Source organism: Pelodiscus sinensis, chromosome 8 (genome assembly GCF_049634645.1).
Source record: "Pelodiscus sinensis isolate JC-2024 chromosome 8, ASM4963464v1, whole genome shotgun sequence".
NCBI classification, from domain to species: domain Eukaryota; kingdom Metazoa; phylum Chordata; order Testudines; family Trionychidae; genus Pelodiscus; species Pelodiscus sinensis.
The window spans coordinates 54,106,864-54,127,526 of NC_134718.1; the positions used below are offsets into that span (position 1 = coordinate 54,106,864).

The window sequence follows — 20,663 nt, forward strand, 5'->3', positions numbered from 1 at the left end:
ACAGGAAAAGGGGGGTGGTCAGAGGTTTCATCTTCTGGGTGGGGCCCTTGCCTTTCTTTGATGCACCCAGGGCATAGGCTGACTGTGTTTGTCAGTCAGAGACCCGTGCTCATGGAGCTGGTTGCTTTGCTGATTTTGCAAGTCTGGCACCTGGTCATCATGCAGTGAGGCAGAGTGTCCGCCCAGAGACAAGGAGGAGGAGAAGCCACGCCCCCAACTGGATTACACTTCCGCATGATCTGGTTGCCAGATTTTTAAAAATGTAATAAGTAATGCTATTTCCTGGGATAAAAGTTACATTTATCCTGAAGGCTGAAAGAACAAAGCTTTGGAACAGTTTGTATCAAGTTGCCTCAGACTTCTTAATCTCATTACCCTGCAGCAATATCTGGTGGGAGTAGTGAGTAGACCCAGGTATTTCCCTACTATTACTTGCTAGTTCTAATTTTTGACATAATAAAATCAATGTTAACTCTTAAGACTCTGAGAATGATGCATTTAGAATAAATAAAATTCCAGTATGCTTTGGTGATGGTGAATTAGAATTGTAGGAGCATACACAAGTTCAAGATCTCATTGTACAGACAAAGCCTTTAATTTTTTATTTTACATTTATGTGGTACAAACTTCACTGGATAGCTGATTAGACCCCAAGGAATAGTCAGAAAAGTCCCACAATCAAATGTCTGGCCTTTTTGCATTAGTGAATACACAAGTGGTCAAACTACAGGGGGTTTAAAACTCCTTTAGAGGGTTTTAAATGATAAAAGAGAATAAGTAGAGCAGGGTAGCACTTCTTAATATAAACTTTTTTACTTAAAACATTATTCTGTTAAATGTAAAGTTGACTTCATTACCTTGTGTAAAGCAATTGCAATATGTATCAGATGAGCAAGCAATGCCAATTTCTAAAATGCGCCTGAAAACATACACTCACTCATCCATAGATAATTTTAATTAGGAATTGTTTATACTGGATATAAAGTTTGGATGCCTGACCTAAAGACAACCAGGGTACTTAAAATGTTCTGCTTGACAGTAGCAAACAGCAAAACATCACTAACATATGGGTGCTGCTTCAGGTTAACATAAACAGCCAGTCTCCCCCCTCCGAGCTTTGAACGGATGGGGCAGGGGAGGGATGCTTAGATACCATGGATCAAAAAAACACTCGCACACCCCTCTTCCTTGATGGAATGTGACAAAAACTTTAGAGGCTTCAGAGGGGTAGCTGAGTTAGTCTGGAACAGGAAAAACTTAAAAAAAATAGTCTAGTAGCATCTCAAAGACTAACAAAACAGGTAGCTGGTATCATGAGCTTTCGTGGGCACAGCCCACTTCTTTAGACTCATGGGGGCTGCTGCTGCCCGGGGACACCAGACCCTAGCAGCAGATTTGGGGTAAAGCCACGACCCAGCTTCCCGCCCCGAAGACAGAGGAGGCAAGGCGATGGCCCGGGGCGGCGCCCAGACACGCGGGTAGGCTTGTTGGGGGGATGCTCCCCCGTGCCGCCCGGCTCCCCGGCGCCCAGGCGGCACATTGCACATTGCCCAGCGCACAACGCCCTCTAGCCAAAGTCAGACTCAAGACGTTTCCAAGCCACCCCCCCTTCTGACACGGAGAAAAGCGGCTCCCGGCCCCTCCACGCCACCGCTCCAGGGTGCACCACGCTGAAGTCGGGAGGCTGCCGGGGCCAGCTGATGACCAGCCCGCGGGTGCAATGAAATGTAACCTCGACGCGGCAGCCGCGCCGCCCTGCCCTTCGGTGCGTTTTAAAGGGACTAGTTGAGAACAGTTCAGGAAGTGACAAGCCTATTTCCTCCCTCTTAGTAGATCGGCACGAAGCACTCCGGAGCCAGCAGGGGAGTCGCGCAGGCTCCTTCTGGAGACAGATGCTGCAGATCGTAGCGGGGAGACCCACAGCCGCGTGCTGGAGGATGGGGGCTTAATACCAAGAGGCAGAGTAAGAGATCCCGTCCGATGGGTCGCTTTCTTTATTACCTGCTGGGCCTTTGCCTGCTTTCCTCTCCCCTTTTTCCCATCTCTCCCCCCTCCAGTGGTCTGACCCTGGGCAGATATTGTTGCAATGTGTAAAATAGTGGAGCTGCCTGAGACACTTTTATTCTCTTCTTGGAGGGAGAGAGGGAGAAAGAGAGACTGGCCTGATGGCTTGAGGTGGAGGCTATTTTTGTTTCGTTTTGTTTCTCTTTGTGCGTGGCTTGCTCGCCTGTAACTGAAGGGATGGGGCAGGGAAGTGCCCGGGTGAGTCCAAACGAAGCAAGCCAGCGAGCAGGGTCCCACTGCTGCTAAAAAGTCTGATCTTTGCATTCAGAAAAAGAGGCAGCGAGCCAGGGGGATGATTGAGCCTGCGGTATTCGTCTTATCCGGTTTATAACTTCATCTTTCTCGGCTGTCATCACAGAGCAGTTGCTAGAGAGGAGCAAAGAGGAGGGGGGTGCCATAGGGAGGGGGCGGCAGCTTTCCGAAAAGTTTTGGCATTATCACAAGACAGTGCTTTTGTTTACTGAACTTTGCTTGTAGCCCAAAGATCTGGGTACGGAGCAGCGCAGGTTTTGTATTATTTTGGCTTATTACTTTGGGACCGGGCCCATGCGGTGGCTGCTGCTTTCCATTGGGAATGGCAACTGGAAGTGTGGTAGAAAGGATTTGTTGCTTTACTGCTTGTGCTGGTTGAAAATGGCATGCTTTGCATTTGCACATGGCGATAGGATCTGTCTGTCCTTGAAAGGTTCTTGTAAAGTCACATTTTGGTAGTACGTCATTGATTTGTCAGTCTCAGGGGGAGTTTATTCCCCAAGCTTGATAGCTTTTCTCTGAGGGTTAAAAGAAAGACGTAAATCTATCTGAGCATAAACAGGCTTGCAAAGCTGACGTGCTATGTAGTTTTCCTCATAATAACGTTTGTCCAGAGTGCTGTCTGTATATGTTGGTCCCACATACTGTAGCAACGGTATTTTCTGAAGCTACTGTAACTGGCTATTATTTCTCTTTTAACTCCTCAGGCATTATATTGCTGAAATACAGCCCTTCAGTTCTTTATGCCTCAGTGTAGATTTTAGACAGACTGTACTTAGATGGTGAACAAAGAACAGCTCTTAGCTGCCTATGATAAATGGCATTCTGCCTCCTATAGGCTATACTCTCTAGCATTATAGACACTTTACATTTCTTGACTGTAAGATACCCAATAGTAAACTGTACATTTTAACTTTAGGTGCATGTGTATCAGTGCTTTTGTACAAGCTGGTGTATACTTTCCTATATTCAAAGCAAATTAGTGCCATGGTTGGCTGTTGTCAAATACAGCAGTAGGATTTATTGCACCCTTATCTTTTTTGGGGTTGTCATAAGGCCAGTACAAATGTTTGGTATATGCTGACAGAGATGTTCAAATGACTTTTTCTCTTTAAAACATGATAGCACACTTCCATATGACTTCCTTGCATGTGTACTAATCCCTCTACTCAGTGGTAATAGCAGGACTGGTTTCTTGCTGTGCCTACTTACAGGATGCAAATAGATGGCAGCAGCATTAACTAGTCCATATGGTATATGATCCTGTTAGCAGAGAAAATCCTGCATATGAGAACTCATTACTAATGCTGACAAAGGAAACATCTAGTCTTGTGAAATTATTATATTTGTTCTCAGTTTGATCATAGAATCTGGTTTCATCTTAATTCTAATACACTCGGTGGCAAACACAGTACAGCTAAGATTTGAGACTGGGTTATTTAAGGTTAATACTCTGTGCACTTTTCCCACCATAATATAAATTGGGGATGGAAACAAACTGTGTGTATTTACAAACTATGTGTATTTCCATATTTGTTTTATTACCCATTTTTTTGGATCATGGGTATATTATAACTTTGCTGTAATGATGTAAGATTACTTTCATTCATATTCCAAGCAGCACAGTGCATAAGGACTGCCCAAAGTTCAGGAGACATTAGTGGTATATCAGTTGGCTACAGAGCAGCTGTATCAAGTTATAAAACCAAGTGAAATATAATGGTGAAGGTGGCATGTGCCAAGAGAATGGCATCAGTTAGATGCTTTGATGTACCTTCATTGCAGAAAAACAGCTTCAAAAGAAATTCATATATCTAACCAATGGAAGGGGAAGAGGACGGGGTTGCCCTTCATAAGTTTGGGCTGTAGTGAAATTCCCTTGTGTTGGGATTAGTTTGCTCTGCTGGTTAATATTTTCCCCCAAAGGGTTCAATTTATTCCACTATCCTTCCAGATTGAAAATAATGTTTAAATTTCAATCCACCAGCTCTGATACATCTAGCCAGTGTTCCCTATAATCTTTTCATTCGTGTGCAGATTTTTTCCATCCAAGTGCAGAATAATTTGTATGTGTTCTGAGGCATGTGCGAATGTGCACTAGGGATGTTAAATATCAGTTAATTGAATAGTCGAGTAACCTCATGAAGTCTTATAGTCTCCACGGGTGGGGCTGGGAGCCAGGGCGCTCCAGCCTCATGCCTGAGGAGCCCCCTGCCACTCCATACTGCTGCCTCTGTATCAGGGGCAGTAGCACGGGATGTCAGGTGGGAGCTGGTCCGCAAGGGGAGCCCATTTAAAAACTAGCTCCCTATGAGAACCGGCTTCCTGTCACCTTTTGCTGCTGCCTCTGATAAAGAGGCAGCAGCCCCCATCTAGGCGGGGCTCTGAGCTCCTGTACCCAGCGCGAGCTGGGACTGAGTCGGGCTGCCTGCCCGCCTCCTGATACACTTTAAATGCAGAGCTGCAGCAGGGGTAGGTCCCAGACCCATCGCAAGCCAGGACTGAGCTGGGCTGAGGGCCAACCTGCTAAAAACTTTTCTGGAAGGGGGAGGGGAGGGAAATGCCTGTAGTCTATAGAATTAACCCAGGGGTTCTCAAACTTTGTGATACCATGACCCCCTAAAATGCTAAATGAATGTGTGTGACCCCCCCCACCCTCATTGCCCTGGGTCGCTTCTTCCCTCCTTCTCACCAGACTCCTTGCCCTCCTGGGGTTCCTTCAAGGCATTTGCGGTCCTCATCGCCCTTCCCCGCTGCAGGCTCCTTCCCCCTCTCTTTCTCTTCTGTGCCTCTTTTCTGCTCCGCGTCCCTTTGGTTCCTTCTCTCTCTCCTCTCCTCCGTCTTCCACTCATCTCCGGTGTCTCCTCTGCCTGCTCCTCTGACCTCCACGTGCCCTTATTTACCTCTGGGTCCTCTGCCCCGACCCAGTCCCCCAGCCCGCTGCCTGAGGGACCCTGCCCTCTCCCAGCTGGGGAAGCGTTCGGTCGCTCGGCAACCGTGCCCCAGCCGGCCTTTTGCATGTCTGCTCTGGCGCCGGCCTCACTCTCCCGCCGCCTTGCCTCCTGCTGCAGCTGAGCTGCGCTCCTGGAGTCCCGCGGCCCTGGCCACGCTGCATGGCTTGCCAGTGGCTGCCTTCCGCTACCCCGCTGCTCTTCGTGGCCCGGGAGAGAGGGGTCGCAAGTGAAAAACTGAATCCAGCTGCGACCCCCCTCTAAGTTGTTCACGATCCCCAGGGGGGTCGCAACCCACAGTTGGAGAAATGCTGAATTAACCTATAAGCTTTTGCTTATCAGTTAATTGGTTGATCGACTACATGATTATATCCCTAATGTGCACCACCAATAGAAACACAAAAGCTAGTTGTGAGTGCTCTGATAATCAAGTGGGTGGCATATAAATCCCTCCTGTGTGGATGCACAAGCACACAGCTTACAGGGAACATTGCACTGAGCTGTACCAAGAATTAAATGCACAGCAGCATGGACATTTGACTGAATGTATCGTATTGACTGAAACACATGCCAAACCATCTTTAGCCATTTAAAACTTTTCCCTTCTGTGAGTCCCTCATTTCTTTAACATTATCCTGAGTTTGGAACCTCCCGTCAAGTAGTTAAAGGCTGCTATCAAATCCCCCTCAATCTTCTCTTCTGTAGACTAAACAAGCCCAAATCCCTCAGTCTCTCCTTGTAAATCATGTACCAAAGAGGATGGAGAGAGGCTGTTCTCAGTAGTGACAGATGGCAGAACAAGGAGCAGTGGTCTTAAGTTGCAGTGGGAGAGGTCTAGGTTGGACATTAGCAAAAATTATTTTACCAGGATGGTTGTGAAGCACTGGAATGGGTTACTAGGGAGGTGGTAACATCTTCATCCCTAGAGGTTTTTAAGTCCCGGCTTGACAAAGCCTTGGCTGGGATGTTTTTTGGGGGTTGGTCCTGCTTTGGGCAAGGGGTTGGACTTGGTGACCTCCTGAGGTCTCTTCCGTTTATATGAGTCTGTGATTATTTCTTTCTGTTGGTAGCCATATTGTATAATTTTACTTCCTGGTAAGAGGCGTGAGGGGCTTATCTAAGTATCATTAGGTGACTCAGTCCAACACAGGGTAATGAAGCACAGACTGACTATCTTTATAGAGAAGTCAAATGGAATTGAATACATTATATAGTGTTGTTCAAAGTACTTAGAGGTTACCATTTTCTTTGTATTGTTTAAACTTTTCTCCGCAAGAGTCCTAAAAGATTTAGTTTAATTCACACCAAATAATATATATATTGTTTGTAGCAGAGTGCAAGCTCACACACAATGAGTAGTTCAAAGAGTTCATTTTCTATGCAGCCAGCATATATATCTTTAGCAGTCTTCAGCTGGCTTTGTATTTGGAAATATGCCCATTTGCTTAAAAATCCTTCTAATGTGACATAAAAAAGGGTAGGCATATTTTTTTATATAATATGCTGATAAACTGAGCTTCAGCTGGATACTCAAACCAAATGGGATGTTTTCTTTTTAAATGCTTGAACAGCAGTAAGAGTTTATTTTGACAAATTAAAAGATGCGTGTAAATTTCAAAAGTACTGTAACATTATCTCGGAATCACCATCTTTGTAAAAATACTGAGCACGTTGAATGGCTTTATATATTCTTCTTCTCTTCTATTTAGTTCCATCACCTTTTATACATTTTTCATCCTCTTCTGGAAGGAGCCATTTTCTAAACAGCAGTGATGCACATGGCAGCTGCATGGCCTGGTCTGCTCAACCCTGTCCCTTTCCTGGCAGCTTGGGTATGATTTCTGAACCATACATGTCAGAATATTAAAATACAGAATATGTCACTGTAATACTTCTCAACTAACGAAGTGTCCAGTCCTGTAAGATGCTGAGTGCCTTCAACCCGCAGCAGATCTAGAATTATATATTTACTAGATCTGGTTGAAAACACAGAAAATTTAAGACACAATTTCAGTTGAAAATTTTTGGGTTACGCAAAAAACAAAAAACCCAAATACTTAAAAGGAAAAATGTCAAACATTTCAAAATTTGAACGCTTTGTTCAGCTCCATTATTTTTTGGAGGAATATTCCATGTTTAAAGAGAAAATGAGGAACATTTCTTTGTCATTAAAAAAAATAAAAACAAAAGCACAGAACTTGAAGTATGTGTGTGTGAGAGAGAGAGAGAAAGAGAGAGAGAGTTTGCAAAGGGTCCCAGACTCAACACCCTCGAGCGCCCAAACCGAGGCTATGTCTACACTACGGGGTTTTTACAGGATAGAAAAGCTCCACCACATCCAGGGATCGCGTCTTCTCTTCCACTTCTTTTTGTGGAAGAGCAGACGCGCTTTTTTGGAAGCCTTGTCTTTCTCCTCCCACAAGGAAGAAGGGCTCTTCCGAAATTTGACCCAGTGTAGACAGGCCAAATTTTGGAAAAGCCTCTTCTGAAAAAGCTATCGGAAAAAGGTACACAAATTGCAAAGCTCAATTTGCATACCTTTTTCCAATAGATCTGTGTAGTATAGACATAGCCAGAGCCAGGTGGCTGAAGGGCACACTTTAAGCACTGTTTTATCAAAGATGCATCACCTAGATTTTGATTCTTCCCCATATGTATCCCCTTTTCCTAGACCACTTTAAGCAGCACTGTTAAGGCTGTTTGAAGCTGCTCAGAGGTTTGGAATGTTAGAAGTAGCCCTGATGTAACTGCATTGAGAAGCAGAATGCAGGTTGGGGCAGTCAAAGGTGCCATTTACTACATGCTTCATACAGCTGCCATTAAAAGAAACCCACATCTGCCATACAAGTGCTTCTTTCTCTCACCGTCAGAAGTAGAATTTCCCTCTCCAAATTAAATTGGCTTTAGAATGGCTACCAAAAACACATTGTGCTACATACAGTCACAGAAAGAGATGAGCCACAGCAGGAATTGCTCGCGCTCCTTTATGTTTCAGAAGTGGGAAAGTAATTTTCGGTTTTGAATCTCCAGATTCAATTTTTTTTTATCCAGGACAGATATAAAACAGGAAGGGATTTATTTCCTGTTTTTGGTTTGGATACAGACAGGATTTTAGAGACCAACTTGCATGAAAATTCTATCTCAGAAGCAGGGCTTGAGAAACGGCAGCGAAACCTATTCACCAGCCCCACACTGCGCATGCACAAGACCCGCATTGCGCATGCGCGCGCCGCTGGTGAACGGGGCGACCGGCTAAAATCTACTTGCCACGGGCGTGTAGATTTAGTGATTTGTCGAGCCTTGCTCATAAGGCAGAACTGTGGGGTTTTTCCACGAGCTTAATGTGGCACTATCTAATCCAGTGTTTCTCAACCAGTGGTATGCGTACCCTCAGAGGTGCTCGAGAGAAGTCGGGGGAGGGGGAAACTGAAATTTGGAGAAAACTGAATTTTTGTTTTAAATTTTATAGCACTTTATTATTTTTGTACTTTTTATACTTAAAAATTTCATCACCTGCCTGGCTACGATTAAGTTGTTTAAACAAATGTGTTGCAATGGTAGAAAAAAAGTGTGTGTGTCTGAAAACTGTAGGTACTAGAGGTACTTATAATTTTTTTTTTTTAAAGGGGGTACTTTATGAAAAAAAAGGTTGAGAAACACTGATCTAATCTGAACCTGGACCTGAATCCTACTCTTGATTTTGCTCTGAACCTGATTCCTGCTATAAAGGAATCAAGATCTGATTCACTGCCTTCTCTAGCTCATAGTCAGTATATACTGACTGAGCAGGCAGTGTACAAATCAGATCCAGAATGGACTTAGGCTAGGATTTTGATATATACATCTAAATATATTGGGTCCGCTACAATTATGTATATAATTATTTATATAAATTTTGTGTATTTTTCAATATAATAAGTTGTGATTCGATTTCAACAATTTAATGGCACAATAAGTCAGAGGTGCTGGAACAGTTTTTAGAGTAGGGGTGCTGTAAGCCATTGAACCAAACTGTAAATTTTCTATATAATGGAAAACACTTCAAGCCACGGAATGCTGCAGCACTCGCTGCACCCCTAGTTCCAACACCTATGCAAAAAGGCATACAGCTTTCGCCAGAATCAATATAAGATTTGTGAGAACTGGTTTGAAGAAGCATTTCCAGTGAATGAATAGAGGTGTAACTTTGTTTTGTACAATTTGTCCATTTTACATGACTTTTCTATTTCTGATTTCTTGACAGGCTGCTTTGAAGCTGTTTCTTCCATCTTTTCCTTTCTCCCAAAATTCTACAAGGTTTTTCTCCTTTACTCTGTAGAGGAAATATATTTGCTTGCTTTTCCTACAAAGTCCCTGTTAAAGAAGGAAAAACAAAACAAATGAACACAACTGAGTTAATTGGTCTGCTTCTGATTCACTTACACACTAATGTGATTAACCAAATTTAAATTCTTTGGGGTTAACATCAGTCTACATCAGGGCAAAATTTGGACCAAATACGTGAAGCAGTGAGAACTGCCAAAGTTGTTCCCTGGTATTTAAAGGGTTTAGCGCACAGAGCTAGCCTAGCGGTTTGGGATACTCTTGACATATTGTGAGAAGGAGGGAAAGAATGATCTCAGCAACTCTGTATCGTAGGTTGAAAAAACACCGAGAACAAGTTCTTGCTTTTTCTGGTACCATGGAGAAGCAAGACAGCCAAGGTAGCATGAAAGAGCTAAGAGATGTTTGTACAACGGAACTCGTGAAGAGTTAAGGGCATCTGTTTTAAGGCCAGAGAGTGGTGGTGTTGCTTTTTACCACTCTTACCCTGACCGGGAAGAGAGGGTGAAGGATATGTGGCAGAAACAACTAGGGAAACTAAAAATACTTGAAGGGCCTTGGAGGACTTTGCATTTCAAAGGTTCCACTTTGAAGAATTTCATATCATATCACCATGGTTAAAACTTGTGACCGTGAGAGTCATTTCTTGAATTCTTCCCTCTCTTCTCCTGCTGCTGAGGGCAAAGGGTGGGCATGTTTGGCAATCTGCACCAGGAACTTGTGTTTTGCATTGCAGAGGTCCTTGCAAGGCCATTTAAGAAATATCATACTAACAGCCTCTCCTGTGTGTCTGATCCTAGGAGAGCTAAATATAAACTAATCAGCATAATAGAAGGGAATTTTCCACCATACTACTCTTGTGAGATTGTGATTGTATCAGCCACTACGAAGTCGTGAACCAGAATGACTGCAAATAGATAGCAGTCATTAGTATGTAGGAAAATTTGCACACGATGCCCATGAATATTATGAATTCAATTTTATCAGAGTGCAAATTGTAGGCCTATACTATTAGTGCTATTCTGAATGCAGTCCTATGGGCATTCTTGTTAGACTAGAAGCGACAGTGATGTGTATATAGAAATGCCTAGGAGAGACAAATATGACATTTCAGAGAGAAATCTAATGAATCTATCTACCTACTTGTTTTTTGGCCCTCTCTAAACTCTGGACACCTCTGCAGTGACAGGACTCATTATATGTCATGTAGAGCATGGACTTGATTTTGATGGTGTGAATCAGGACTGTTTTCATTGAAACGCTGATTCCCCTTTCACGCCAGTTCTGCAAAAGTTTTCCTGTATTCCATTGAGTTAGTTACTCCTGATTTTTACTGGTGTAAGGAAGACCAGAATTAGGCTTCACAATTTCCGTTCTGCTATTTTGCATATCAGTAATATGCATGATATACATATGATGAGGGAATTCATTGTTTTATAACAAGGTTATGCTACAAATTCACATTCACATCCCACCTGACTGCGACTAGCTATTTGCTTAGGCTAGTAATGCAGAATATGGCTTTGGTACAGTAAACTGAGTAACAGATCATGAGGCTGATCTGATTTTTTTCCATAGTTTTATAGATTGTCCACATTTAGAAAGACAACATTTCCAAGAAAGAGTTTAATTTTGAAAGTCAGTCCTGTTGGTATGAACCTCTGGACTTCAGTATTGCAAGGTTTGCATACATGCATTTTCAAGTCATTAATAGGTTAAATTTATTTTGAAAATGAAGTGCCTGACTCAGCAATTAATTCACATCCAGAACTTCTGTTGGTTCAAATAGGTTGTTTCATGGGTTCTAAAGTTTGTCTAATAAGATTTGCAGCAGAGAAAACCTGCTATCACATAGGCACTTTGGGGAAGAAATTGTTTTACCATTAATAAATGCAGAAGTATAGAAACTATAACAAGCACCAATCATTCTTAATAGCATGGGGACAAATTCGTCCCAGTGTAATTTGTAGTAATAACTGTATTTAAACTGAAGGTTAAAAATTAGAATAATGAATACAGAACCTGTTGTGCCCATTTTGTCCATTGTACCAAAAAAGACCCCAAGCTAACCTGGGTCATGTTTTTTACTTTCCAAAAGTTAAATATAGCAGTAGCATTGTGTTGCTCTACTGTAGCCAATGTGAGTCATCCTTTGGGTTTTGTAATTCTTTATTTTCATTGAACTTGGCCATAAGGTTTGCTTTTGGCAGCCAAATATTTAGCACTTTTTAAATTATACTGTGCTGTAGGTACTACAGTGATGTGAAAATTTTACTTTTGTGCCATATCTTTACAAAAACAAGGCTTTGTTCAAAATTAAATTTAGCAGTTGTTGATATAGAAATTTAAAATTTTGCTAATTTTCTTGGTTGCCAATTCAAAACCAGAGTAGTCGGAAATGACCAGAAGTCTTTATGGTGTTTACCAGTACAGGGCATCCCTGCTATAAGTCACCCCGGTACACATCCGCTCCACACTAAAGTTGTTAACGCTTGAAAGAACTGATGCATTATAAGTTCTCCCTTTCCCTGTTCTTAAGTCGCGCTAAAGAAAAACCCTGATTTGCACAAATGGAAGTCAGCCAAGGGAAAAAAATTCCCCGCTTTAAGTTGTTTCGCTATAAGTCCAAGTTTTTTGGAACGTTTCTTGGACTTAAATCAAGGACAGAATGTACAACTGGTAAAGGAACTGAGAATTGGATGGGTGTGAAGATGGAGCTATCATTTTACCCCTAAATATAATATCCTTCCAGGTCAGACTTAAAGCACATTATTGAAGTCCCATGGAAAAGCAAACCTTGTGATTGCTTGTGATATAAGACAGGAGTGCTTCAGTCTTGACAGCGGTTAATCAGGTACCTTTCCTTTTCACTAAATTTGCATAAAAGCACCAAACTGCTAAGGAGAATAACAAGAGAATAGCACAAGCATGTAGGGACAAAATGTAGAAAGGCTAATGCCCAAAATGAGTTACACCTAGCAAGGGACATAAAATGCAATAAGAAGAGTTTCTATAAATACATAAGGAGCAAGAGAAAGAAGAAGGAAAGTGTAGATCCTCTACTTAGTGGGGTAGGTGAGCTAATAATGGATAATATCAAGAAGGCCTAAGTATTTCATACCTGTTTTTCTTCAGTCCTCATCTTCATTCTGTGGCCTTTCAGGCATCCGTCCACTCTCAAATATAAATGAAAAGCAGACCGCTCTCATTTATGCTGGCTGTCAGTAGCTCCAGAGAGTTACTCACATACCAGCCAGCATAAATGAGAGCAGTCTGCTTTTCATTTATACTGGAGAGTGGATGGATGCCTGGAAGGCCACAGGATCAAGAAGAGGACTGAGGCAAAACAGGCATTAAATACCTTGACCTTCTTGATATTATCCATTATTGGCTTGCCTACCCCACTTGAGGAGAGGACTTACACTTTCTTTCAATTTTTCTTGTGCTCTGTTATTGCATTTTATGTCCCTTGCTAGGTGTAACTCATTTTGTGCATTAGCCTTTCTACATTTTGTCCCTACATGCTTGTGCTATTCTCTTGTACTTCTCCTCAGCATTTTGGTGCTTTTATGCAAATTTAGTGAAAGGGAAAGGTACCTGAATAGCAACACTTGTGGAGATTGAAGTTCTCCTGTCTTACTGTACAAGCATTAACAAGATTTGTTTCCCGATGGAACTTTACTAATGTGTTTTAAGTCTCACCTGGGAGGATATTATTTTTAGGGGTAAAAGGATAGCTCAACTTTCATACCTGGCCAATTCTCAGCTCCTTTACTGAAACTGCAGTCACAAAAATCAGTAAAACTGGTATAAATCATCAAATTTGTTGACAATCACCAAATCTTATTTTCCATCATTTTGTACCTTTAGTAAGTAACCAGAGAGAGAGTGTGTGTGTGTGTGTGTGTGTGTGTGTGTGTTTGGTATAGGACAGTGGTGGGTAAATACTGGCCCGTGGGCTGGATCCACTTCACCAGGTTTAGTCCCTCACTGGCCACTGCTGCTGTATTTACCTGGTGTTTGCTGGTACGGGTGATTGTAGCTCCTGTTGGTCCTAGATCGCCATTCCCGGCCAATGGGAGCTGCAGGAAGCAGTGTCCTGGTGTGTGCCACTTCCTGCAACTCCTGCTGGTTAGGAATGGCAATCTGCAGCCAATGGGAGCTGCAAGCACCCATGCCAGCAGAGACACAGGTAAATATAATAGCAGCAGCTTGACGGATGCTAACCCTGGCATGCCACTGTGATTGTCACTGCCGTCTTATTGCCCACCCCTGGTAGAGGAGATGCAATGCCAGCTCTAAACCACCTGGCTACGTCTAGACTGCAGAGTTTTATCGGAAAAAAATACGCAAATTGCAAAGCACAATTTGTGTATCTTTTTCCGCTTTTTTTTTCGGAAGAGGCTTTTCTGAAATTTGGCCTGTCTACACAGGGACAAATTTCGGAAAAACCTCCTTTTTCGGAATGTCTCTTATTCTTCTCCCCGAAAGGAATACAGGGGTGATGAAAGAATGTTCCTGCTTTTTTGGAAACTGTTCCAAAAAAGTGGACGCATTCCGTGGATATGGCAGAGCTTTTCTGGGATACTGGAGGTATCCCGGAAAAACTCTGCAGTCTAGGCATAGCCCCTGAGGATTCCCTTGTAACAGTGGAGTGGTATAAAGCAAATCCCCTATTACTTTGAAGTGGTCTTTTGACGTGTTTGCAGTATTTGTGTCCTGGAATTCAGTTGCCTAACTAGGGCACTTCCATCATGAAAAGTATCAAGGCTTCTTAGTTCCAGCTCTGGTTCACTTGAGAGATCAGAAAGTCATGTTCTGTTGCATGTCAGTAATGCACCTCCCCAGTAGCCTAGTTATGTGGCCATGTTTTGCCTTTTATTCTGCATGTGGCTCAAAGCTTATGGTCCTATTTATTTAGACTGTCTCTAACTTGCCTAGAGCATTGTACTTGGGGTCGAGAGATGTGGGTGCTAGTCCCAACTTTATCACTGACTATGTGACCATGGGCAAGTCATTTTTCCTCTCTGGGCCTTAGTTACCTCATGTATGAAATAGGGAATAATAATACTTATCCACCTTTGCAAAGTGCTCTGGATGTAAAACTGTAGGGCTGTGTCTACACTGGCTGCCTATTACGGAATAGGCATGCTAATGTAGAACTTTGGAATAGACAAATGCGCGGAATAAGAGATCCTCCGGAATAGGGCTTTATTCCGGAGGATCGCGCCAGTCTGGACGCTTTTCTCCGGCTTATCTCCAAGCCGGAAAAAAGCGGCGGCCATGAAAATGAAAATCCCCCGCGCATTTGCCTCTTCCAAAGTTCTACATTTGCATCCCTATTCCGTAATAGGGGCCAATGTAGACGTAGCCTAGGTGTGAAATATGTTCTTTTATTTCTTTGGGACAGTGTCTGACAGTTGAGCAAGGTTGGATGCTCTAGTCATTTTTTGTGTCACAATGATGTACAAAATTGGCAAAACTTCTGAGTGATCAGGGTTTTATATTTGTGTGATAACCTTATTAGCACTGAAGCCTATTATCAAGCTTTCTGTGTTTGATAATAGTCATACATGTCATGATGTCACTGCAAGTGTATGTTACTAAAATTCATTATAGGTTTTTTTTTTGTCACAGCCATTAAAAAGCAATATCGTGTAACATTTTTGAAAGGGCAAGTTTTAATACTATTAAATAGATGTCAAAACATACCATCAAGTGCAAGAACTGAAAATCCATTACAATTAGGAAGACACAGAAAGCCTTAAAAGAAAAATCTACATTAGTCTTTGTAACATCTCCATTAACCTAGAAAAGATAATCCATTTATTGAAATATCAGTTGTGTTATAATTGAAATATAATGCAATAGAGAGCATTTTGCACAAAGAAAGGATCATGTTTAAAGAAGCTTTAAAATTATTGATAGATTCATTTTGAAACTTATTCACCCACAGTTTCTGTTGCTCATTGTATATGCTGTGTTGGTCAAAATTATTTTTCACATAGAGATTTTTGATGAATTGTTATTATTGGATACAGGTGAGGAGGGGCATAGACTGGGTAAAATTGCAAACATTTTTCATACTTTCTATCTAAAAGGCTAAATGCGGGCTAAATAATTTAGACAATAGCTGTGATCCAAGTGAAAGGAAGTTTTGTCATTGATTTCAGTGGGTGCTGGAGCAGGCCCTAGATCTCTATAAAATTAACTACTCTGGCTGTAAACCTATGAAACTAAATGAATATATATTAATTATATGTAGTAGATCTGATCTTTGTCTATATATACATATATTGAAGTGAGCAATTTAATAAATCTGAAGTCTTTGGAAACAAATTTATCCTGAGACTTCCCAAACTATTTTATGACTATAGTACATACTCTTACATATTTTGACAAAGAAAGTATTTCTAACTATTTAAAATACAAACTCTTTTTACGTGATCGATTGGTTTGCCAGCACCCTCATTACATTCGAGCTATTATTTTAGCTGTGTGCATGCTGCTTGTGTACTGTGACAATGCTGTAATTCGGACACAATAAAATTAGATTTTAAAAATAATGTTAGAACTGAACTGAAAGTCAAAATTACAGACAGCAGGTCCTGATTTTTCAACCCTTATTCATAAGGAGTGGCACTTACACAAGTAGACCCATTGACTTCACTGGAACACACTGCTTCTTAGCATGTAAATTCAAATTAGTTAGGGAGTATTAAGTTGAACTTTATTCTTTTTAAGGATAACTCATTCAGGGCTGGATTAACTCTTTTGGGGGCCCAGTGCTATTACATTTTGTGGGGCCCCTTAGGCTCTGGTGCAGGGCCAAAAACAAAGGGTTCAGTGTGGGAGGAGGCCCTGGGTTGAGGCAGCAGGATGGGTGCGGGAGGGATTAAGGGCTTCAGCTGGGGGTGTGGGCTCTGCAGTGGGTTTGAGGATGAGGCATTTGGGATGCAGGAGGGGGCTATAGGAATGCAGGAGAGGGCTTATGGAAGGAGGTTGGGGTGGGGTGCATCGTGTCAGCGGGAGTTAGGGTACAGGAGGGGGTTGAGGGTCGATGTGTGGGGTCTAGGAGAGAGCTAGGGTGTGAGAGGGGCTCAGGGCTGGGGTTCTGGATTAGGGTGGAGTGTCTGGACAGGAATTAGGGACTTAAGTGCAGGAGAGGACTCACGGCTTTTTACCTGGGGCAGCTCCCATTTGCTGGGGGCAGGAACAGGTGGCTCCATGCGGCCTTTGCTTGGCTGTAGGCACCACCCTTGCTGTTCCCACTGGCTGCGATTCCTGGCCAATGGGAGCTGAAGGGTGGAGCCTCAAGCTGAAGGCATTGTGAGGCATCATGACTTGGCTTTAGCTGAGGAGGGAGGAATGGCAGCGCACACAGCTCCCTATCCCCTCCCCTTCCCCCTACCCCTCCATCCCCGCTGGGCAGGCTGGTTCAGAACACAGGGGCTTTAGTGGCTGTAGCCCCAGGCCCTTGGCTAAGAGGGGCCCCGTTAACCCAGGACCATAGGCTGCAGTCCCTGAAATTCCTTTCTTAATTTGACCCTGATCTCATTTATAAGGCATAGTACTTGTCTGTCATATTGACAGAATAATTTTCAGTTATTGAAGAAATCCTGGAAGTTCTGACATTATCATGTGCCTATTAAACTCAGCCATTCAACACTAATTTCACAATGTCTGCTTGTGCACATCAGGGACAGATCCTGATGCCCATACTCAGTTCTTCCCAACTGGAGTTTGTCCAAGTTGTGACGGAGTAAAACTTCAACATTAGTCTCACAGACAAACTTCTAAAAGCAACACCCATTAACTATCTACTCTGATATTTATAAGAATCCTATCGCTGTAGTTCTTAAGATTTGTACCATTTTCCATTCTATCTATGGACAATACACTGACTGTAGTACAGGGATGGGCAAGAGATAGCCCAGGGGCTGGATTCGGCCTGCCAAGCCTTTCATTCTGGCCCATGGCCCAAGCCACTGGATCCACAGGCAGGGAGCCAGCTCAGAGGCTGGCTGCTCCATTTGCTTCTCTGCAACATTCGGGGTGAGGGGAGAGCTTTGTGTGCTGTGACCCCCCTCCGTCACTAAAAATCCCTCTCAGACCTCACACCCTTTCCTGTACCCCTCTCTCTTACCCGGAGCTCCCTTCTACATCCAATCTCTGTTCCAGACCCTGCAGTCCCTCCATAGAAAAGTACAGTCCCTTACCACATGCCAAAATTTTGGAGTGACCGCCAATCAAAAATTATTGCCCCGCCCCCATGCTTTAGTATAAAAACAATGATTTCTCCTTTAGTACTATGTGCTGTTAGTTTTTCCAGGCATGCTCTTCATATTGACCTAGAAAAATATGACCACTAGAATATTCTCTCATGTATTAGTTGACAGCAGATACATGCTACAAACTAATCAATAAGGAAGGACTCAAGAGAAGAGTGAAATCTTACACTTGTTGCACAGTATAAATTGGGCATCCTATTGGATATGGGTAGGCCAAATGTTTGCAGAAAACAAGAGGACTGTTGGTAGATCTATTTCTGCTCAGTTTAAAGCTGGCGTAGGAGAGATGGAGCATGGTTTGATGTAAGAATAGAATGAGCTCTTATGCTTTAAATTAATGTATTTGTCAGGGATGGTCCAATCATCAGTGTCACCCATGCAACAACTTAATATTTACATAATTGGTGAATGGAACCATTATTAAGCCTTTTTGCCTGATGTAACTTCTGGTAGGAAAGTCATATTTTGGTCATGTTACTGTGGTCTAACATTTCAGAATAAAATCAGTACAGTTTTTAAGTAGTTTTCATCCTTAAGGATTTCAAAATATTTTGCAAATATTTTCAGTAGTGTATACAATACCAACATTTACAGTTGTTAAAAAGTTGGTACAGTATACACTTTGCATAGACTTTTTCCTGTAATAAATACATCATTTTACTAGGTGTTATTATTTACTCACATGATGCCAAAGGTGTGCATGCTGCTTTACATATATGGGGGGAGACAAGTTCCCTGAAGAGTTGCAGAATATAAAATATCTTCTCAAATGAGATCATCTCTGTAGCAAGAGAGCTAATTAAGGAACCCTTTGATATGCACATATAATTCCTACTGTTGCTAATGAGAATTGCATGATTTTATTGAGGGTAGAATATTATTTACTTTTTCTATGACTGAAGATTGATTGAAACATATCCTCAGCTGCTGCCAGCTGGCCCTCAATGGAGCTGTTCTAGTTTACACTGGTCCATTTTAAAAAAAGAGGAAACATGTCTAACATGGAGTATGCCCATTCAGAGAAACAAGTCTTCTAATATTCAAACAACAAAACCCCGTCCGAGAGACACTGTAGCACTGAGTCAACTTTTACTAACTTGAGAGAGAGTCAGAAATATTAATTTTTCTTTCTCACCTACTTTTCTAAGCAATGAGAGGCCCCTTTAGTAGAGAATCATAATAGTAAAAGTATTTCATGGAGCTAAAATAAAATGAAACATAAATCACTTTACATCAAATAGCCAAAGTAGCTTCAGAACCCAAAGAGGGTATATCAAGGGGTAGAAGTGCAACATCAAGATTTCATGTGAAGGATGGAAAAAGTAACCTCACCAGGACGAAAAAGGCAAGTTTTAAATGTCCACTAGTGCTTATAAGTGAGTTGTTTTGCATTGGACAGCCCAGTCACAGATAGAATTCTAGGAGGGGTTCTTTAAATTCATGGAGAAGCCAAGAAATGGTTACCAGTATCCATAGACCTTTGGTTTGTCTTTTCTTTGGAAGGATACATATTCAAATGTTGCTGTCTCTAAAACAGGGTTGATGCACGTTAATCAAGTAATGTGAGGTAATCACAGTGTTGCCAACTCTCACAATGTTTCTTAAATCCCCAGTCACTGGAGTCAAGAGATTTTAAATGAAAGCTGAGCGTCTCATACAAAGAAATGCATTACTAGTCTTGTTACCATTGCCAAGAAGTGCTTGAAAATGTGAAGCAAGTGCTCCCTAAAGACACAGAACCCAGTCGACAAAGAGAAAGAACCTAACATTTTATAAAACAAATCTAATAATTTTTAAGCCATGATTCTGGGAGCCCTAACTCATGATTTTCAAGTGCTTGGAGATGGCAGTACTGTAAATAGGTCATGTAACTTGTTGATACGGATTTTCCCATGTAACAGGAATGAGTTTTCTAGCTTCTGTGTTTGCACTGAGGAATCATTCGTTGTTATGCACTGACAAACTAGCTGGCACAGTTGTATTTCCAAATAGCAGAGGGACTGATGTCAGCTTTGAAGCTGTGTCAGGAATCAATATTTGGGCTAGTTCTTCTCATGATGTTGCTTCAGAAAAGAACTGTGGTGAGACCAGAGATACTCTGGAGGAGGCTCATAGAAGCCCTTAGTTAAACATCATGGCTCAGAATCACTGGAACTTCTCTCTTTCGTTCTTCCTAGTTCTCAGCTCCAAATGTGAGCACTAAGGAGTCAGTTTCACATCCTGATTTTCACAGGGTAGGAGGGAAGCAAGAGATAAGGTAGATGTTCTATCCGAGAAGATGGCTAGAAGCACTTGTGGAGGCTGCTGCTTGACTGCATGACACCACAGCCTTGCTACCACAGTCCTTTCTAGAAACCCCTCGGAAGTGGGAGGGGACAGAGGAAGCCACCAAGAGAAGGCTGGAATGTGAAGGAACTTTGAGAAATCATGGACTAAAATAAATTTTAACCTGAGCCTCTGACTCGATGTTAATTTAGACTTAAGAATAATTATTTTTGAATATCATAAGTAGACAGTTGTTCTCTAGCAAATACTACAAAGTCAGTTTTGGAGGACATCAATGGGAAAATGCAGATTTTGTCTTTTTGTGGATGCGTATGTAATTCTAAATGAGTCGATACTGAAGGGAATTAAGCAACATCTCAGAGGCAGAGTTTGAAGAAAGCTGAAAAGAAGGTACTTGGTCCAGCCCTAAATAAGCAGATATTGTTATAGATATTTACAATATCTATCTAATGCTTCAGAAGTTGCTTTACTTGTGTTGAGGTACAATTGCTCATCT

General features: G+C 42.1%; 1 protein-coding gene across 4 annotated transcripts in view; it reads left to right on the plus strand.

Moving 5' to 3' along the window:
* The first annotated feature begins 1,587 nt into the window (after nucleotides 1-1,587).
* The window catches only part of FAM53B (family with sequence similarity 53 member B), a 155,331-nt gene continuing 136,255 nt past the window's right edge, over nucleotides 1,588-20,663 (plus strand). Inside the window, exons 1-2 of one of the 4 annotated variants that reach the window (XM_075935297.1) lie at nucleotides 1,591-1,727; nucleotides 1,831-2,175. The gene's annotated coding sequence lies outside the window, so the exon portion shown is untranslated. Of the gene's footprint in view, nucleotides 2,263-20,663 lie in introns of all 4 variants that reach the window. The other 3 variants (XM_075935296.1, XM_075935295.1, XM_075935298.1) reach the window with 3 other exon arrangements.